General features: G+C 48.8%; 1 long non-coding RNA gene across 1 annotated transcript; it reads left to right on the plus strand.

The window, feature by feature from the left end:
* Nucleotides 1-10,925: 10,925 nt before the first annotated feature.
* Nucleotides 10,926-16,787, plus strand: LOC144339652 (uncharacterized). The gene is made up of 3 exons (XR_013414909.1): nucleotides 10,926-11,379; nucleotides 12,391-12,481; nucleotides 13,892-16,787. It is a non-coding gene; the product is annotated as an uncharacterized LOC144339652 (long non-coding RNA).
* The last annotated feature ends 475 nt before the right edge of the window (nucleotides 16,788-17,262 follow it).

Here is a 17,262-nt window from a genome sequence, read left to right on the forward strand (position 1 = left end):
TTCCTGTTCTTCAGCTTTCCATGTCCTTAGGATAAGCCTTGGGATTTCTTCCAGGTGACAAAGCCCCCAAGGGACCTCTTCCCTGTCTCTGTTATGTGCTGCCTGCCTCATGGGCATGTCTTTAGAGACTGGCTCTCATTCTGGGGACATGCTAGACAATAATGGGGGAGCAACAATGACAGGCCATGGCTTCCCAAATCTCATAGCAGGTACATGTCATCACCCAATGGAGCCAGCCTCTTATTCTTCACTTTTCATGTACTCATACTTGAACTGACGCACTTCTAATACCAGGAAAAAGGGAACTCATGTACTTAGTATCCCCAAAGAGGAAGTGAAACAAATGAACAAAACAATTCCATTCAAGAAAAAAACAGACACTGCTTCGAGAAATGACTTGCACCCACAGTTAGCCAGCCTTCTAAAATGAGAGCAGCACTCCGCCGGAACCTGGGAGAAGTACTTTTTAAGAATGAAATGGGGAAATAAGGAGTCATCCTGGGTTCCTTGGGGGTAGGGTTTGCCTTGTTCTTTGGGTTTGAAGATGACTCCCCAACAAACAGATTCTCTGTACATGAGCTGTGGCCCGTGGTTGCATGGCCTACTCGCCAACGGGCTTTAAAGGGAAGCTGAGAAAAGTTAGCATATGAGTGATGTGCCTTGTGTGGGACTCAGATGAGGTCGTGACTTTGCTTATTCAGTTTAAACTAAGGCAGGCAACTTGCCATCTGTATTACTCTTGGCTCCTTCCAAAATGATTTTGTCCCTTCTAGTGGCCTCTTCCGCAGGACAGGGCCCCTCCCAGCTAGGGAAACAGGGCTTCCTAAATGGATGTTGGCCACTTTCTACACCTGGGCTATGCCATGTGGGGAATGAGGAGCAGTATCCCTTCATTCTCTCTATATGAGCACCTTCTTCCTCCTGAGGCTTTTCTTGGGGTTACAGGGAAAGGGGGCCGATTCATTTTGTGGCAGGTGTGGGGTGAAGGCAGCAGGCTACACCTGCTGGGAAGCCCCAGCTGGCCGAGGGTCTATCCTGCCTCAGCTGGAGTTGGCTGCGGAGGATGCATGTGGTGGAAATCTTTGCAAAAGATACTGACTGCACGGAGCCACTGTCCAGTCACCGTCATCCCATAGTGACTGTTTTACAGAAGATGTGGCTGAAGATGTGTCTCTGCAGCCGGACAGCCCCTCGGTGACTGCGGTCTCCCCCAGGCCTGTGTGTGTGCTCAGCCAGGCCCGCAGAGGAAACGCAAGGCAGCCAGGAGGATGCGAAGGTGGGGAGAGGAGGTGAGGACGCACAGCCCGGCCTCTCGCTCTGTTCCTGGATGAGCTGTTCTTAACCACGGACAAATTCAAGGGTCCTTGTGCCTGGACAGGAACAAACTGCATCTTCCTTTTCACTGACCTCTAACGCATAACGGAATTTAGCATCTCCTTCCACTGTGGGGCGAGCATCAGACAGCAGTGGCAGCAGCTCCTGCCACATGGTCACGACAGAAACCCCAGATACTGGCACACAGTGTTACAGCTATCCAGAAATACTGCTATGCTCATCGCTGCTGCTTCCAAGTGCCCAGTTCACTAGACTTGCTGCTAGCTCTTGCTATTTAATATGTTAAAGTAGCCCATCTATTCTTATAACAGAAGCATAAGAACTGTTTTGATAATTCTGTATGTTTTAGTATCATTGGTTTCCTTCGGAAGTCTCCCCACCTCATGCTTTATTTAATGCATTTAAAAACATTCTTCTGAGAAGGAGAAGGAGTTCATAGCTTGCCACACAGACACAGAAGATTAGGAGTTTTTTTTGTTTTTTTGTTTTTTTTTTTTTGAGAGGGAATCTTGCACTGTCCTCCAGGCTGGAGTGCAGTGGTGCAATCTCGGCTCACTGCAACCTCCACCTCCCGGGTTCAAGCGGTTCTCCTGCCTCAGCCTCCCGAGTAGCTGGGATTACAGGTGCCCATCACCACGCCTGGCTAATTTTTGTGTTTTAGTAAAGACGGGGTTTCATCATGTTTGTCAGGCTGGTCTCGAACTCCTGACCTCGTGATCCATCCACCTCAGCCTCCCAAAGTGCTGGGATTACAGGCGTGAGCCATTGTGCTGGCCTTTATTGCTTTTTTTTTTTTTTAGACATTTGATTTTTCATTTTTTTAGAGATGGGATCTCACTCTGTTGCCCAGGGTGGAGTGCAGCATCTTGATCATAGCTCACTGCAGCTTTGACTTCCTGGGCTCAAACGATCTTCCTGCCTCAGCCTCCTGAGTAGCTGGTACTACAGGTGCTTGCCACCATGTCCAGCTACTTTTTTGCTGTCGTTTTGTAGAAATGGGGTCTTGCTATGTTGCCCAGGTGGGTCTCAACCTCCTGGCCTCAAGAGATCCTCCTGCCTTAGCCTCTCAGATAACAGATTATAGCCATGAGCCACTACACCTTGCTTAATTTTATTTAAATAAAGTTATTTTGTTTTGAAAGTCCTATTGTTTGCTCATTGTAGGAAATACAGATCAATTAAAAGGTAAAACATCCACATTACTCTCTGCACTCAAATACACTGCTAAGGATTTGGGGTAGATCTTTCCTAACTTGAGGGGCCTAGTATACGTAGTGTTTGTCGCCAATTTATTATGAGCATCTTCCCATGTTAAAGAGTTTCTGCTTTGCTGTTACTTCAAAATGACCTAGGCCATGTAATCCCAGCACTTTGGGAGGCCGAGACGGACAGATCACGAGATCAGGAGATCGAGACCATCCTGGCTAACGCAGTGAAACCCCGTCTCTACTAAAAAATACAAAAAAACTAGCCGGGCGAGGTGGCGGGAGCCTGTAGTCCCAGCTACTTGGGAGGCTGAGGCAGGAGAATGGCGTGAACCCGGGAGGCGGAGCTTGCAGTGAGCTGAGATCGTGCCACTGCACTCCAGCCTGGGCGACAGAGCGAGACTCCTCCAAAAAAAAAAAAAAAAAAAAGTTGTCCTAGGCTGGAGTGCTGTGGCACGATCTTGGCTCACTGCAAGCTCCACCTCCCGGGTTCAAACGATTCTCCTACCTCAGCCTCCCGAGTAGCTGGGACCACAGGCACATGCCACTATGCCTGGCTAATTTTTTGTATTTTTAGTAGAGACAGGGTTTCACTGTGTTAGTCAGGATGGTCTCAATCTCCTGACCTCGTGATCCACCCGCCTCAGCCTCCCAAAGTGTTGGGATTACAGGCGTGAGCCACCGCGCCCGGCCCAAATGACCTACTTTTTCAACGCAGGGAGTTAGCTCGCATCTCCAATGTATATGTTCAACCTCTTGTTGTTCATACAGTGCTCTTACTAAGTGGTATTTATCTTGTGTTCATGAGTCAATATTTATTGAGCCATGGAGAAGATTTGTTTTTTAATCTATAAATCAGGCTTTTGTTTCTTACTGGCAATACTAACTATGAGACATAGAAATTAAAAAATCAAAATTGAACCTTCAGAGTCATCAGAGTAATCAGGGTAGTTGCTCATTCATGAAATCACTCAACCGACACTTAGGAGCCAGCTGAATGCTAGGGAACTGCCCTGCCTTCCCCACCATGGGGCTGGTGGGAGGAGGAGCAGAGTGGGGAGTGGTCAGTGTCCAGGGGCTGGGCCTGAGAGAGGAGAGGGGACAGGGGAGTGTGACCATCTGAGTTGGGCTGTTTTTGAATTTATGAATCAACTTCCTAAAAAAGGCAGGGTGCAGAGAGTGTTGTGCTGAGTACAGAAGGTTCTAGAATCCAGGGGGCTTGGTCCTGGCTTTGTCTCTAATTAGTGCTAAGACCTTGGGCACAACATTGTCATGCATGGCCTTTAACTGAACACTTACTTGGTGACTGCTGTGCCTGTCATTTGGGTCCATTGCCTCATTTTGTCTTCCCCACAGCCCGGGAGGCCGGGGCACTGTTTTGCAGAGACGAAGCTGAGGCAGAGAGCACAGCCATTTCTTCAGTGACTTGATCTCGGCTCACTGTAACCTCCACCCGCCAGGTTCAGGCAATTCTCCTGCCTCAGCCTCCTGAGTAGCTGGGACTACAGGTGCCCACCACCACGCCTGCCTAATTTTTGTATTTTTAGTAGAGATGGGGTTTCACCATGTTGGCTAGGCTGGTCTCAAACCCCTGACCTCAGGTGATCCACCCACCTCGGCCTCCCAAAGTGCTGGGATTACAGACGTGAGCCACCGCACCCTCCCAAACACAGTCGTTTCTGAGCCTGAGATTTTCTTGTAAAATGGAGGGATTCTTCCTTTACTTATTTTGCTGGTGTGTTTTGGGGATCAAGTTAGCTACTCTGGGTAAAATACTGAAAAACAGCCTATTTCAATATAGAATATGGGCAGTGCTTATTGAAGGGAACTAAATCTCGTTCCTGTTTTAAGTGAATGCATCTTTTCTTCATAGAAAAGTATCGTTCCCCCCCAGGCTGCTGATGGAAAGTGCACCTTCTGGAGGTTTTCTTGCCCCCGGATGTTCACTGAGGACCCCAACTGTGGCCTTGGGGGCTCCTCCTTCCTCTTACCCTCAACCTGGGACTAAACAGCCCTGAGACGATGTGAGACACGTGCAAAGCCCTCTGTTCTAGGCCCGAGGGTGGCAAAGCAGTGAGCATCACCGGCTCTAGACTGCCCGCTGGGAGGGAGCACTTCCCAGCCTCTAAGGCCCCTGCGTCCGGGGGTGCCACCCAGAACCAGGGACCCTGGCGCCAGCTGTGACCTGAGATAGGCCATGTTGGATCCTGGCTCTGACATTTACCATATATGTGAGTTTGGATGGGCCACTTAACCTTTTATATTTATTTTCCTCATTTGCAAAAAGGGAATAATAATAAAACAACAACTTCCTTTTTTTTTTTTTTTTTTTTTTAGAGATGGGGTCCTGTTTTGTTGTCCAGGCTACTGGAGTGCAGTGGCACCATCACCGCTCACTGCAGCCTCGAACTCATGCGCTTAAGTGATCCTCCCACCTCAGCCTCTTGAGTAGCTGGGACTATAGGCATGTGGCTACATCACATCTGGCTACTTTTTAATTTTTCAGAGATTGAGTCTCACTATGTAGTCCAGGCTGGTCTCAAACTCCTGGCTCCAGGACTACAGGGCCTAAACACAACTTACAAAATTGCCATAAGGATCAGGTAAAATAACATACATCAAGTACCTAGTGTATGAGTCTGCGAGGGCCCCCTAACAAAACACCATGGACTGGTGGCTTAAGCAATAGACGTTTGTTTCCTCCCAGTTCTGGAGGCTGGAGCCCTGGATCAAGGTGTGGGCAGGGTTGATTCCTCCTGAGGCCTCTCTCCTTGGCTTGTAGAAGGCCTCTTCTCCCTGAACCCTCACAGCGTTATCCGCCTGTGTGTGTCTGTGTCCTAATCCCCTCTTCTTATAAGGACATCAGTCTTATTAGATTAGGGCCACCCAAATCCACCTGCTGAATGAGTTTCCTGGGACTGCTGTAACAAACCGGGGTGACTTAGAACAGGGGTCCCCAACCCCAGGCCATGGACCAGTACTGGACAAGAGGTGAGTGTAGGCAAGTGACCATTACCGCCTGAGCGCCACCTCCTGCCAGATCAGTGGTGGCATTAGATTCTTAAAGGAGCTTGAAGCTTATCGTGAACTGCGAGGGATCTAGGCGGTGTGCTCCTTACGAGAATCTAATGCCTGATGATCTGTCACTGTCTCCATCTCCCTAGGATGGGACTGCCTAGTTCCTGGAAAACAGGCTCAGGTCTCCCACTGATTCTTCGTTCTGGTGAGTTGTGTAATGATTTCATTACATATTACAGTGTAATAATAATAGAAAAAAGTGCATGATACACGTCATGCCCTTGAGTCATCCTAAAACCATCCCCTCTGTGTGTGGAAAAATTGTCTCCCGCAAAACTGGTCCCTGGTGCCAAAAAAGTTGAGGACCGCTGGCTTAGAACACAGAAATTTGCTCCCTCACAGTTCTGAAGGCCAAAGTCAAGGTGTGGGCAGGGTGGCCCCTGCTGGCAGCTGCACAGGAGCATGTGTTCCAGGCCTCCCTCCTGTTCCTGGTGACCCCCATCCTTGGCCTTCCTTGTATGGAACCAGCATGACTCCAGTCTCTGCCTCTGTCTTCACACGGCCTTGTTTGCAGGGTCTCCTTTTCTGTCTCCTATGAGGACACGAGTCATTGGATTTAGGACCTGCCCTCGTCCAGGATGATCTCATCTAGAGATCTTTACCTTCACCCTTTTCTTGTTTAGAAAATAAAGTGCAGCTTGCTGCCAGTACTCATTTTTTTACATAAACGTGCTCTTTGAGGCTGAAGCAAGTCTGATGGATTTTTAATGTGAAAATAAAATACAGAAACTGTTCTTGGAGTTATTTCTACACAGAACTAACATCAGAATCGTCTAAACCATCAGAATCATCTGTTTCGGAAGAATCGGATTCATCAAATGAATCTCTGGCCAATAATGGCTCAAGAACGATGTTAACATCACGTGTAGGAAGGCTGCGTTTTCTAGGGTGTGACATTTTCAGCACTCGAGAGTTACTATAGTTTTGTAAATGGAAATACCACTACTAAAACCAGAATGCTATAAATGGAATGATGTGTTTTGTTTCCAAAGTCAATATACTAGAGCGATTTGAAAATAATAATAAAACCAAGGCATTTTGTAGCAAAATTATCTTCCAGTAAATGCTGCCGGGGAGCATTCTTGGGCAAGTGGGAAAAGGGTTACTGACATCTACAAAGACCCTTATTCCAGTCAAGTCACATTTGGAGGTTCTGGGTGGACATATCTTCTGGTGGGGGACACCATCCAACCCACGACACCCAGGCAGCTCCTACAAATGCTGACGTCAGGCTGCACCCAGGTCAATTACATTACATCCCTGGGGCTGGGATCCTGGCATGGAGCGTGTTTGAAGCTCTGGGTGATTCCCGAGTGCAGCCTGGAGTGCAGAGGCGAAGGGATATACCCATCCTGATACAGGCTCAGTGGAGACCCTCTTGGGGGAGGGGCTCAGTGTGCTTTGTACCCAGCCTTCCAGTCTTGTCTGGTTCTGATCAGATTGGGGTGGGATATGTGTGTCCTTTTCTGTAAATGAAGCACACGAGCGAGCAGTCGTGGCCACACCGTGCCCCGGCTTCAGTGTAATGTGTTATTTCTGGCTTTCCTACACCGAGACAGCCTTGACTTCAGCCAGGCGCTGTTTGTTGCAGCCGGGCAGGGCCGCTTTGTAATCCGAATCTCTGGTGCTCCCACGAAGGTCTGGAACAAAGCGCTTCTTCAGTCCTCGATGTATTCACAGTTTTCTCATAAGAAACCATGAAGTCAGTTTTGTTGGAGTTGTCAGCTGGGTTTCCAACAGAGTGCTTTTGATCCACAAAAGGGTTATTCAGTGCTCCCTTCAGTCTTAATTAGCTGCAGACCCTCCGGATGGCCAGCCCGGTGGGCCTGGAGAGCCCCTGTCTGGTTTCCATTCCGCCCGCAGGCTGCGCCCTCCGCGGCGATGCCCGCTGGCAGCAGACCCCCGGCGGCAGCTCTGTCCCTGCTGCCCCGGCTCAGACCCCAGCTGGCTCCTCGTGGGGTTGAATCAGAGAGAATTTGAGCCTCAGATGTCAACTTGGGGATCAGCTTCCCAGAGTGCTGTCTCCAGCTGTTGGTCCTGGATCTGGTTCACTTTTAAGGAAAGGGGTGAGAGCCTGGCTGGAGCCGTGCATGGGGAGGGGCTGGCCCTGCCTAAAGACAGGACAGGAGTGTCTGAGAGCACCGACCTGGCACCAGCATGAACTCCAATTTGGGCTTTGCCTTGGCCAGCTGTGGGGCCTGGGGCAACCTCTTGTCTGCCTGACTGTCCCCACCTGCAAGGTCATTATGACAGCAGTACCTGTCTCGGGGCCAATTGCGTGGGATGTAGTTAGCTCCAGGGCCAGGAAAGCCTCCTCATCATCATTGTAACCGCATTGCAGCCGTGACTGTCTCTGAGAATCATGTTTAGTTTAAGAAGCACAGTTTGATCATCGAAGATCAATGTAAAGGAAATCCCATCATTTATTTGCACTTCTGGAAGTACATTAAAGGGGATCCAACTTATCCCCAGCACCTCTTCTCATTTCATTTCTCCTTCTTCCAGCATTCCAATTTTCCCACATTCTCTTACTGCATTCTTCTGCCCTACTTTCCAGTGCGTCTCTCCGGCCATGACTGAAGCTCTTCCTGTCTTCTCTTCCCAGTTCTCCTTCATCTCCAAACTCAAATGCCCCCCAACACAGGGCAGAGGCAGCGTCTTCCTGGGAGGGTGCAGGCAGGGCAGAAATCCAGGGTGCAGAGCCGATCCCTCTGGAGTGGGCCAGCGGAGAGCAGTGGCGGAGGTCAGCTGAAGGCTAACTTTTATTCTGATATTAATAATACGTAGTGATTAATTTGAACACAGGTCTGATGAAGCCTATTCCAAGGTCCTTCTCCCTGCTTTTTTTTTCTTTTTCTTTTTTTCTGAGACGGAGTCTCGCTCTGTTGTCCAGGCTGGAGTGCAGTGGCGTGATCTCGGCTCACTGCAACCTCTTGTCTCCCTGGTTCAAGTGATTCTCCTGCCTAAGCCTCCTGAGTAGCTGGGAATTACATGTGTGCATCACCACGCCCGGCTAATTTTTGTATTTTTAGTACAGATGGGGTTTCACCATGTTGGCCAGGCTGGTCTCGAATTCCTGACCTCACACTTGAGCAGATTGGAAGGGCCTGTACCTTAGAGGCAGGTTAACTGTAGGGCAGCATAGTTCTCAAGGGGTGCTACTGCCTTCTTGTTTTTGTAAAGGATCCAAAGCCCACTCCTAGGCTGCTGGACAGATGCCCAGTTGATCTGGAACCATTCTAAGGGTGTGGGCACATCCAGAGACACTCATCCGCAGCAGTGGCCATGTGGTTTCTTGCTTTTGTGCTTGACCTCTATGCTGCCGTCCAACACTTACTGAGCACCTTCATGATCAAAACTCTCTGGGGTGCTGAGTAATTTGATGGAATGAAAATAAAACAATAAATATTGACCCTGCCCTGATCAGACTGTCATTTTTAGTGGGGAAATAAGACAAAGGTTCAAGAGAGCCCCAAAGTGCCAAATACTCATGGAAGGCAACGGCTTCTTCACCTTTGGAGAGCAGGTGGATCAGCCAGGGCTGGAAAGGGCTAGAGAAGTTTCCCGGATGAGGGGTGCTGAGCTGGTCTGGGAAGGGTGAGGGAAGAGCGGAATAGGACTGGAAAGGGGTGGCAAGGGCTTGGAGGGCTCCATGTGTTTTCTGTAAATGAGAAGGACTAGAACAGAAATGCAAACGTTCAAGCCAACTTAAAGGGGGCCCCTGGCTTTGTTCAGAGCCATCACTAGAATGAGCAGTTCATGTTCATATAGGAGCAGAGGCATATTTGTTCTGTGCTGTAAGCAAGTAGAGAAAGCACACCCCACACTGGACATTGCACTCGTGGGACTCTGAGGCGAAATGCATAAGGCACGGGGCAATTCCTTTGCAGCTGCAGAGAAAGATAGATTAAATTGGAGCTGTAAGGAGTTAGCCAGACTGAGGGCAAGGCCTGCTCTCTCCCCATACAGCAGCCTTCCCCGCAAATACAGGTACCCAAGGAGCTGTGTTCTGGCACCTGGGAGAGGGAGACAGCAGGCAGCTCCTTCTGGCCCAGGTGGGGTCTCCTGGGCAGTCAGTGGTGAGCAAAACTCATTCACTTCTCTTAGAAGCCAGGGAGAGCCCCAGTGCTGACTCAGCACCAAGTCCCACACTCTAAGCTGTGACCAGGACAAGTCCCTGGCCTTGGGAAGCTCACAGTCTACTCCAGTGGCTCTCACCTGGAGGGCGGGGCCCCGTCCCAGGTTTCTGACTCCGGAGGTCTGGGGTGGGGCCCCAGAATGTGCATGTCTAACAAGCGCCCAGGTGACACAGGTGCTGCTTGTCTGGGGACTACACTTTGAAAATCACTCATCCAAAGTAAGATCTCAAACTTTAGATGCCTGAGAATCATCTGGCCTGGTTTCTGGAGATGCTGATTCATAGACTGGGGTAAATGGAAAGGCGTGGATTTTGACAAGTGTCTGGAGATTCTGATGCCCATCAGTATTCGGGAACCATGGGCATAGGGGGGTGCTTGTTGAACTGCAGCTCCCCAGAGTGGGAAGCTGGCTTCTGTAGCTGTGGGACAGGGTCTGGAACCTGTATCTTTAGCAAGCACCCCAGGTGTTGAGCATGTTAGAGACACTGGCCAGAAGGTGGAGAGAAGGTGAGAGTGGCAGCTCCTCCTTCACTGTGGAGGAAATATCTGTTCTCTCTTTGTGAAGCCCTGGTCATCTCCTACCTCCCACTGCCAGGACTGGCCACACAGCAGTACAGCCACTAGCGTGGGTCCAGTAAGTGCCCAGCTGTCCATCATGTTGTACTTGGCACCCAGCAACCTGCCCACACCATTTAGCATTCTCAACTGTGGAAATACCCAGAAGATGTCAGGAAAATTTTGACCTTGCTCAAGCTCAACAGGGCTAGGTCCTGAACTTCACCATCCCCTGCCCCCGCAACTTTCAGCTGCTGTTGACTCTTTTCTTGCTTGGAGACTCGGTGAGTCTCTGCAGCGTTTTGTATCCTTACCTCCAATCTCCCAAGAAAGTAGAGATGCTATCCAAGGCCTGATGATATGCAGGTGGTCATTCAAATATGTGCACCTGAATACTCACCCATCTTGCACCAACAAGGTTTATATGCAACCTACTGCAGTGAGTCACGCCACTCCCACCCCTCCCCACCCCCACAAGCCCAGGAGACAGAGAGAGGCTAAACACCAGAGCTTCGAAACAGAGTGCAGTTTAAACAGGATCTTGCATCCTAAGCAAAAATGTTCCAGCTCCACCCCATGTAATTCTGTGACGAGTAGTTTAGGGAGATTCCCTTCAAAGAAGTTCCAGAAGCTGGAGGGAAGTTTAAGAGGTCAGAAGACAGGGGAAGAGGACAAAGAGCTGTTTTTGCCAGAAAGTCCTTTTGTGGGGGGATCTTGACTGTAAAACAGAGAGGAAGGATAATTCAGTCTCATGCAGCAGGCATGGAGCCCATGAGCCCTTGTTGTCCTACATTGAACCAAGAAGGGAGGGTGGGGACTCAGGTGCCAACCCGGCTTGCACACACACTGGTGGGCTCTATTTTTGAATCTGTAAAATGGGAGGAAAAGTGTCCTTCCTACTCCCTGCACGGGGAGATGAGAGGACTGGTGTGCATGAAGCTGGCTCCCCCGGCATCGCCAGGCCACCATCCAGGCCAGCCCAGTGACAGGGGCCAGGAGCCAGAACCCTCCCTCTCCAGGCCTTGGATTTTATTGGGAGACCCAGCTGGAGAAGAAGCAGGAGGACTGTAAGTGCAGCAGCGGGTCGGGAAATGGAAATGGCGTACTACCTTTGGCATGCATTTTTGCAGATATTCTGGGGAAAGTGGACTGTCCCGCCTAGTGACCGTTAGTTATTGCTATTGTTTACCTTTGCATGGCTTGTCATGGCACTGGGACAGTGGGGGGCGCAGCGCTTCAAGCTTGTGAGAAGCCAAGGGACTCCCAGGACAATAAGCAAGTGCATACTTGTCCTAATGATCATCGTCACAGGGTGTCCCATGCACCTAAGTTCATACCAAGGGGCTGGGCACGGGTGTGGAAGGCGGGGCCAGCACAGGGCGCATGCGCAATATATGCCCGCAGGTGCAAGGTATGCCCGCCCCTGGAGCGGCAGCCCAGCCAGGTGCCGGGACTTGGCGTCAGAAGACAGCTGCGAGGCTTCGCTCTGCCACCAGCAGGTGGATTCAATGACTCTGAACAAAGCATTACATTCCTTTGCGTCTCAGCTTCTTTATTTAAGAAATGACAACATACCCAGCTTGCCAGCCTAGCAGTTGTGGGGTTCTAGTGCAATGGCTTGCATACTGTCCGTAAACTGTTATGTGAGAAAAAAGAGATTACCGTCAGCCATTTCTGCTCCACAAAACGCTTTGAGTCAGTTTAGTTATTATAAAGTGTGAATATGGCGAAGATGCTGCTGGATGACCGAGGAGTAACCATCTCCCCGCAGCCTCTCTCAGAGTCTGCACCCATGTGGCCCACAGCCTTGGTTAGGGGTCTCCTGTGTGTGTCGGCCCCGTGAGCTGAGTTTTTGGTGAGGGCAGGGGTTCCTTCCTCTTTGGGTGCCATGACCTCTGTGGGCCCCTTAATAGCAGAATGCTTTTGAATGTATAAAATAAAACACTCTGGGTTACAAAGGAAATCAATTACACTGATACATATTTACCCAAATATTTGTTTTAATTTGTGCTCTTTAAAAAATTAATGTTTTCATAGATCTATCAACAGTTCTGATAACTACTCCCATTTCCATGTAGTGATGGGCACGAACGCTATTCTGAGACTCATGGAACAGACGTAGTGTCATATGAAAGTAGCTGTGATTTCTAAATGGTGACCAAGTGCCAGGTACTGTTCTTGCTTCTGTGACTTGTTGTGTATGTTAATGATGGAAGGAAATACTAATGTTCAGCTAGAGATTAGTGAAAAAAAAAAAGTCATTTTTTCTCTATGCAAGTTCCAGACTGCTGGAATTCTATCCACAGACAGGACACTTTGGGGGTCTGTGATTAGACCCCTTGAATGAGAGCTTTCCTACTAGGAATGTCTGCCTGGCACCTGTCCTCTTCTTCTCCTTCACTTTCTCCTTCTCCTTCACTTTCTCCTTCTCCTTCTCCTTCACTTTCTCCTTCTCCTTCACTTTCTCCTTCTCCTTCTCCTTCACTTTCTCCTTCTCCTTCACTTTCTCCTTCTCCTTCTCCTTCACTTTCTCCTTCTCCTTCTCCTTCACTTTCTCCTTCTCCTTCACTTTCTCCTTCTCCTTCTCCTTCACTTTCTCCTTCTCCTTCTCCTTCACTTTCTCCTTCTCCTTCACTTTCTCCTTCTCCTTCTCCTTCACTTTCTCCTTCTCCTTCTCCTTCACTTTCTCCTTCTCCTTCTCCTTCATTTTCTCCTTCTCCTTCTCCTCCTCCTCCTTCTCCTCCTCCTCCTCCTCCTCTTTCTCCTCCTACTTTTTCTCCTCCTCCTCCTTGTCCTCGTCCTCCTCCTCCTCCTTTTTTTTTTTTTTTTTTTTTCTGAGATGAGGTCTTGCTCTGTTACCGGGCTGGAGTGCAGTGGCGCCATCTCAGCTCACTGCAACCTCCGCCTCCCAGGTTCAATCGATTCTCCTGCCTCGGCCTCCCAAGTAGCTGGGACTACAGGCACGCGCCACCATGCCCAGCTAATTTTTGTATATTTAGTAGAGATGGGGTTTCAGCATGTTGGCCAGGATGGTCTCGATCTCTTGATGTCATGATCTGCTCACCTCGGCCTCCCAAAGTGCTGGGATTCCAGACGTGAGCCACCACACCTGGTCCTCTTTATGGAGGGGGAAGGAGAGGGAGGGGCTGGTGCTGAGGGGCGGAGGCCTCGCCCTGACCTTCAGCGGGACATGGAGCCCTGGGGGTTTTGATGTTCTTAGCTGGTAACTTAGAAGGATGCCAGCCTTTTTGACTTGGGGAAAAATCTAACACCTCAAAAAAAAGGAAGACATAGAGACCCAAACCACAGAGCTCCCAGCAGGATAAATGGACAGGGATTGAGAGGGGAGCCTCTCAACTGAGTGGGGCACCACCCTCACCAGACCCCGTTTTCCTAATCACACACAGGCTGGTGATGGCATCTGCCTAGGAGTCTGGGGCTCAGATATTTTGCTGTAACAACAGGCTGGTGACTAAAATTGCTTTTTATAATGTTATTTATTTTAAAAATAAACCTTAGGGGATCTCTTTGTAAGTGTTGTAAAATAAAGATTGTGTTCTCTGGGCTGATACTTCACAGGATTTGTTGCCGTTTATAACCCCCCGGGTGCTATCAGATGTGCTGGATGCTGGAAGAATCAATACTCTAATCTTTGGTTCCTGAGAATCCAACTCAGGTTCATGAAAAATCGGAACTTTCTCTGGTGCGAGCTTTGCTTATAACTTTGACGTAGGGGACCCGGAAGTTCTCATGGATGCAGAGAGACGTTGGTTGGTACCTATTAGAGACTTTCACATTTAAAATTGAGTTTTAATTGGAATTTAATTGTTACATTTAGAATTAATGTTATGCCCTGGCCTCTTCAGGAAATAAATGAACATCCCATTGCTCCCCCTGCCCTGCCCGCGCTCCCTGGCAGCACAGTGGGGCCACAGGATAGAACTGCCAGGGGCTCCAAGCAGTTTTCCCTCTCAGGGGCTCGCGGAGCCCTGGGAGCCACTCCTGAAGGGTGCTTTAGACAGTGGCTTCAATCTCCCCGACCGTAACTCACAGCAAGAAGCCCGTGTTCTATTGTGTGTGTGCATATACGTATGTGTAAAACCAAAAACAATTTAACAAAATATGTATATATGTGTGAATATATGGATATATACATTGCGAATACATATATATAATAATAGGAAAGGTTTATCTGAATAATACTCTTTTTTTTCACCTTTTTTTTTTTTGTTTTTTTGAGACAGAGTCTCACTATATTGGCCAGGCTGGTCTTGAACTCCTGTTCTCATCAAATCCTCCCACCTTGGCCTCAAAATGCTGGGATTACAGGCACGAGCCACCACGCCCGACCAGTACTTACTCTTACCATACGTTGTGCACACTGCACGCTGACAGTGTTGATTCTAGTCTGTGTAAGTGTGCCTATATCCTTATGTAGATGACATGAGCAGGTCTACATATGTGCATATTACTGAAAAGGTTTCACACAACACAGCACTTCCCCTAGATGTGCCAAGCACTCTGACCTATTCTATTTCGCGTTTATCCGTTGCTGGCTGCAGACACTGGAATGGATTTCGTAACTGTTTCGTGGGTTGCGACTCCGCACAGACTGCAGCTTGAGAACAGGATCTTGCAGGCGTGTGGGCAGGAAGAGGTGAAGCCTGTGATGCAGCCAAGTATTTCTTGGAGGCTCTTGCAGGGGTGGGGTTGGGGCGCCGCTTCTAGTGGCTTCTGCATTTGGATGCCTCAGTTGTGCTTCTTCCCCTTTTCTCCTGTCCCTGACCTCTGCCTGCCTCCATTTCCTCCAGACTTTATTTTTTTCTTTTAATTGAATCCGTAGCCCCTCCGTGGCACTTAGGAGCCATCTCTGCGGTGTTTCTGCACCTTCTTCTGTTTAGCCACAAGAGATTGGCCAGGTGGGAAGGCCTGCTGACTTAGTAATAGCTCGTGGCTCCGTGTGGCCACTACAGATGGCGTGTCTCATTCCATCCCACGGCCATCGTATGCAGTTGGTACTATTCTAACCTGGTTTTACAGTTGAGGAAACTCTGCCTCCTCTAAGAAATGACGTGCCCCAGGTCCCCCAGCTAAAGGGAAAAAGAGCAGCCTTCAAACCCAGACCTGCCAGGCCCCAAGGCCTGCGTTTTTCATCTCTGTGCTGTCCAGCCTCTCATTTGCCTTTTCTGGAGATGAGGTTATTTTTGTTTTTGTTTTTTGAGACAGGGTGTCACTCTGTTCTGTTGCCCAGGCTGGAGTGCAGTGGTGCAGTCATGGCTCACTGCAGGCTTGACCCCCTGGGCTCAAGCGATCCTCCCTCCTTAGCCTTCTGAGTAGCTGCTGGTACCACAGGTTCACCCCACCGTGCCCAGCTAAGTTTTTAAGTTTTTGTAGAGATCGGATCTCAGTGCACTGCCCAGGCTGGTCTTTAACTCCTGGGCTCAAGCAATCTGCCCGTTTCAGCCCCACAAAGTTCTGGGATTATAGGCCTGAGTCACCATGCCTGACTGAGACCATGGTTTAAACAAAGAGTTCCGATAATTTTCTTTCCTAATGTCTTCTTCTTAATGGGAAGCAGTTCCTTAGAATTCAGTTGTCAACTTTGCCCAAGTTTGGGAACATTTCAAGATGTCTTGGGTGTGAAATTGATTTCGTTCTGCTTTTTAGAAATACCAGGAGTGAGAAGAGCTGCACTCAGTGTTTCTTTGTTGGTTTGCTTGCTGTTTCCTCATTTCCTCACCTGTTCTCTGTGTGCCTGTTTATGGTGGGGGTGCCTGTTGATATTTGACTGGTGGGAGGGAGGTGTGTAAGCATACTGGTGAGGTTTAGGTACTTCTGAGGAGCAAAGAACTGCCCAGCCATGGGGTGGGATGCCCTGTGTAGGTAGTGAGCGCCCCATTACTAGAGGTATCCAAGCCAACTTGCCAAAGAAAGCCTCCAGGAATGCATCATTTTAAATACTTAAGATTTAGCATAGTGCCTGCACACAGTAAAGGCTCAGTAAATGCTTGTTGGGTGAATGAGCTTTTGAGCATGAGCGGCCCTTTTTCCCCTGATAAATCTCAGAAAGGGTGAATGTTAGAAAGGACACCAAGAGATTGGTCAAAGTACTCAACACACTTTTATTCTCAAAAACCACCTGAAAGATGGCAGCCTGACTCTTACATCAACAGAGAGCACAATGCCACTGTTCATAGCAGAAGCACATCCCAAGATTTCATATATTTCATAATCAGCTTCAAAGGAAGTTCCTCAACTCTCTTCTGCCACAGGCTAGGTCCGTCTCCTTTGCTCATCCTCACTGGCAATAGAAAGCTGGATTGGAGGAGGTGCCTCTCCTGTGAAATGGGGCGCTTGGAAGAGGCTGCATCCACTTGGGCTTGTCCTAGAGCTGGAGTTGGCAAACCACAGCCTGAGGCCCAAATCTGGCCCTTTGTCTGTTTTTGTCAATAAACTTTTATTGAAGAGCCATAAACTTTTTACGGATTGTCTGTGGTTGCTTCATGCTACAAAGGCAGAGTTGAGTAGTTGCATCAGAGACCATCTGGCTTGCAAAGCCTAAAATATTTACTATCTGCTTATTTACAGGAAAAGTTGGCTTTCCTTGGCCTCTAAAAAGATTCAGAATAAAGGCTGGAAAAACGAGAGGATATCATGATGAAGATGCACAGCAATTCCATTCCTGGGTATATACCCAAGAGAGCCTAAAACAGCGCTCAATAAATAGTTCTACACAAATGTTTGTAGCAGCATTATTCGTGATAGCTAAAAAGTAGAAGCAACCCAGATGTCCATTATTGGAGGCATGGATAAACAAAATGTGGTCTCTCCACATATTGGACCATTATTCAGTCATAAAAAAGAGTGGAAGACTGACACATGTTACAACCTGGATGAACCTCGAAAACATTATGTTAAGTCGAAGGCAGATACAAAAGGTCACATGTTGT

Source organism: Macaca mulatta, chromosome 3, assembly GCF_049350105.2.
Source record: "Macaca mulatta isolate MMU2019108-1 chromosome 3, T2T-MMU8v2.0, whole genome shotgun sequence".
Lineage (NCBI taxonomy): Eukaryota > Metazoa > Chordata > Mammalia > Primates > Cercopithecidae > Macaca > Macaca mulatta.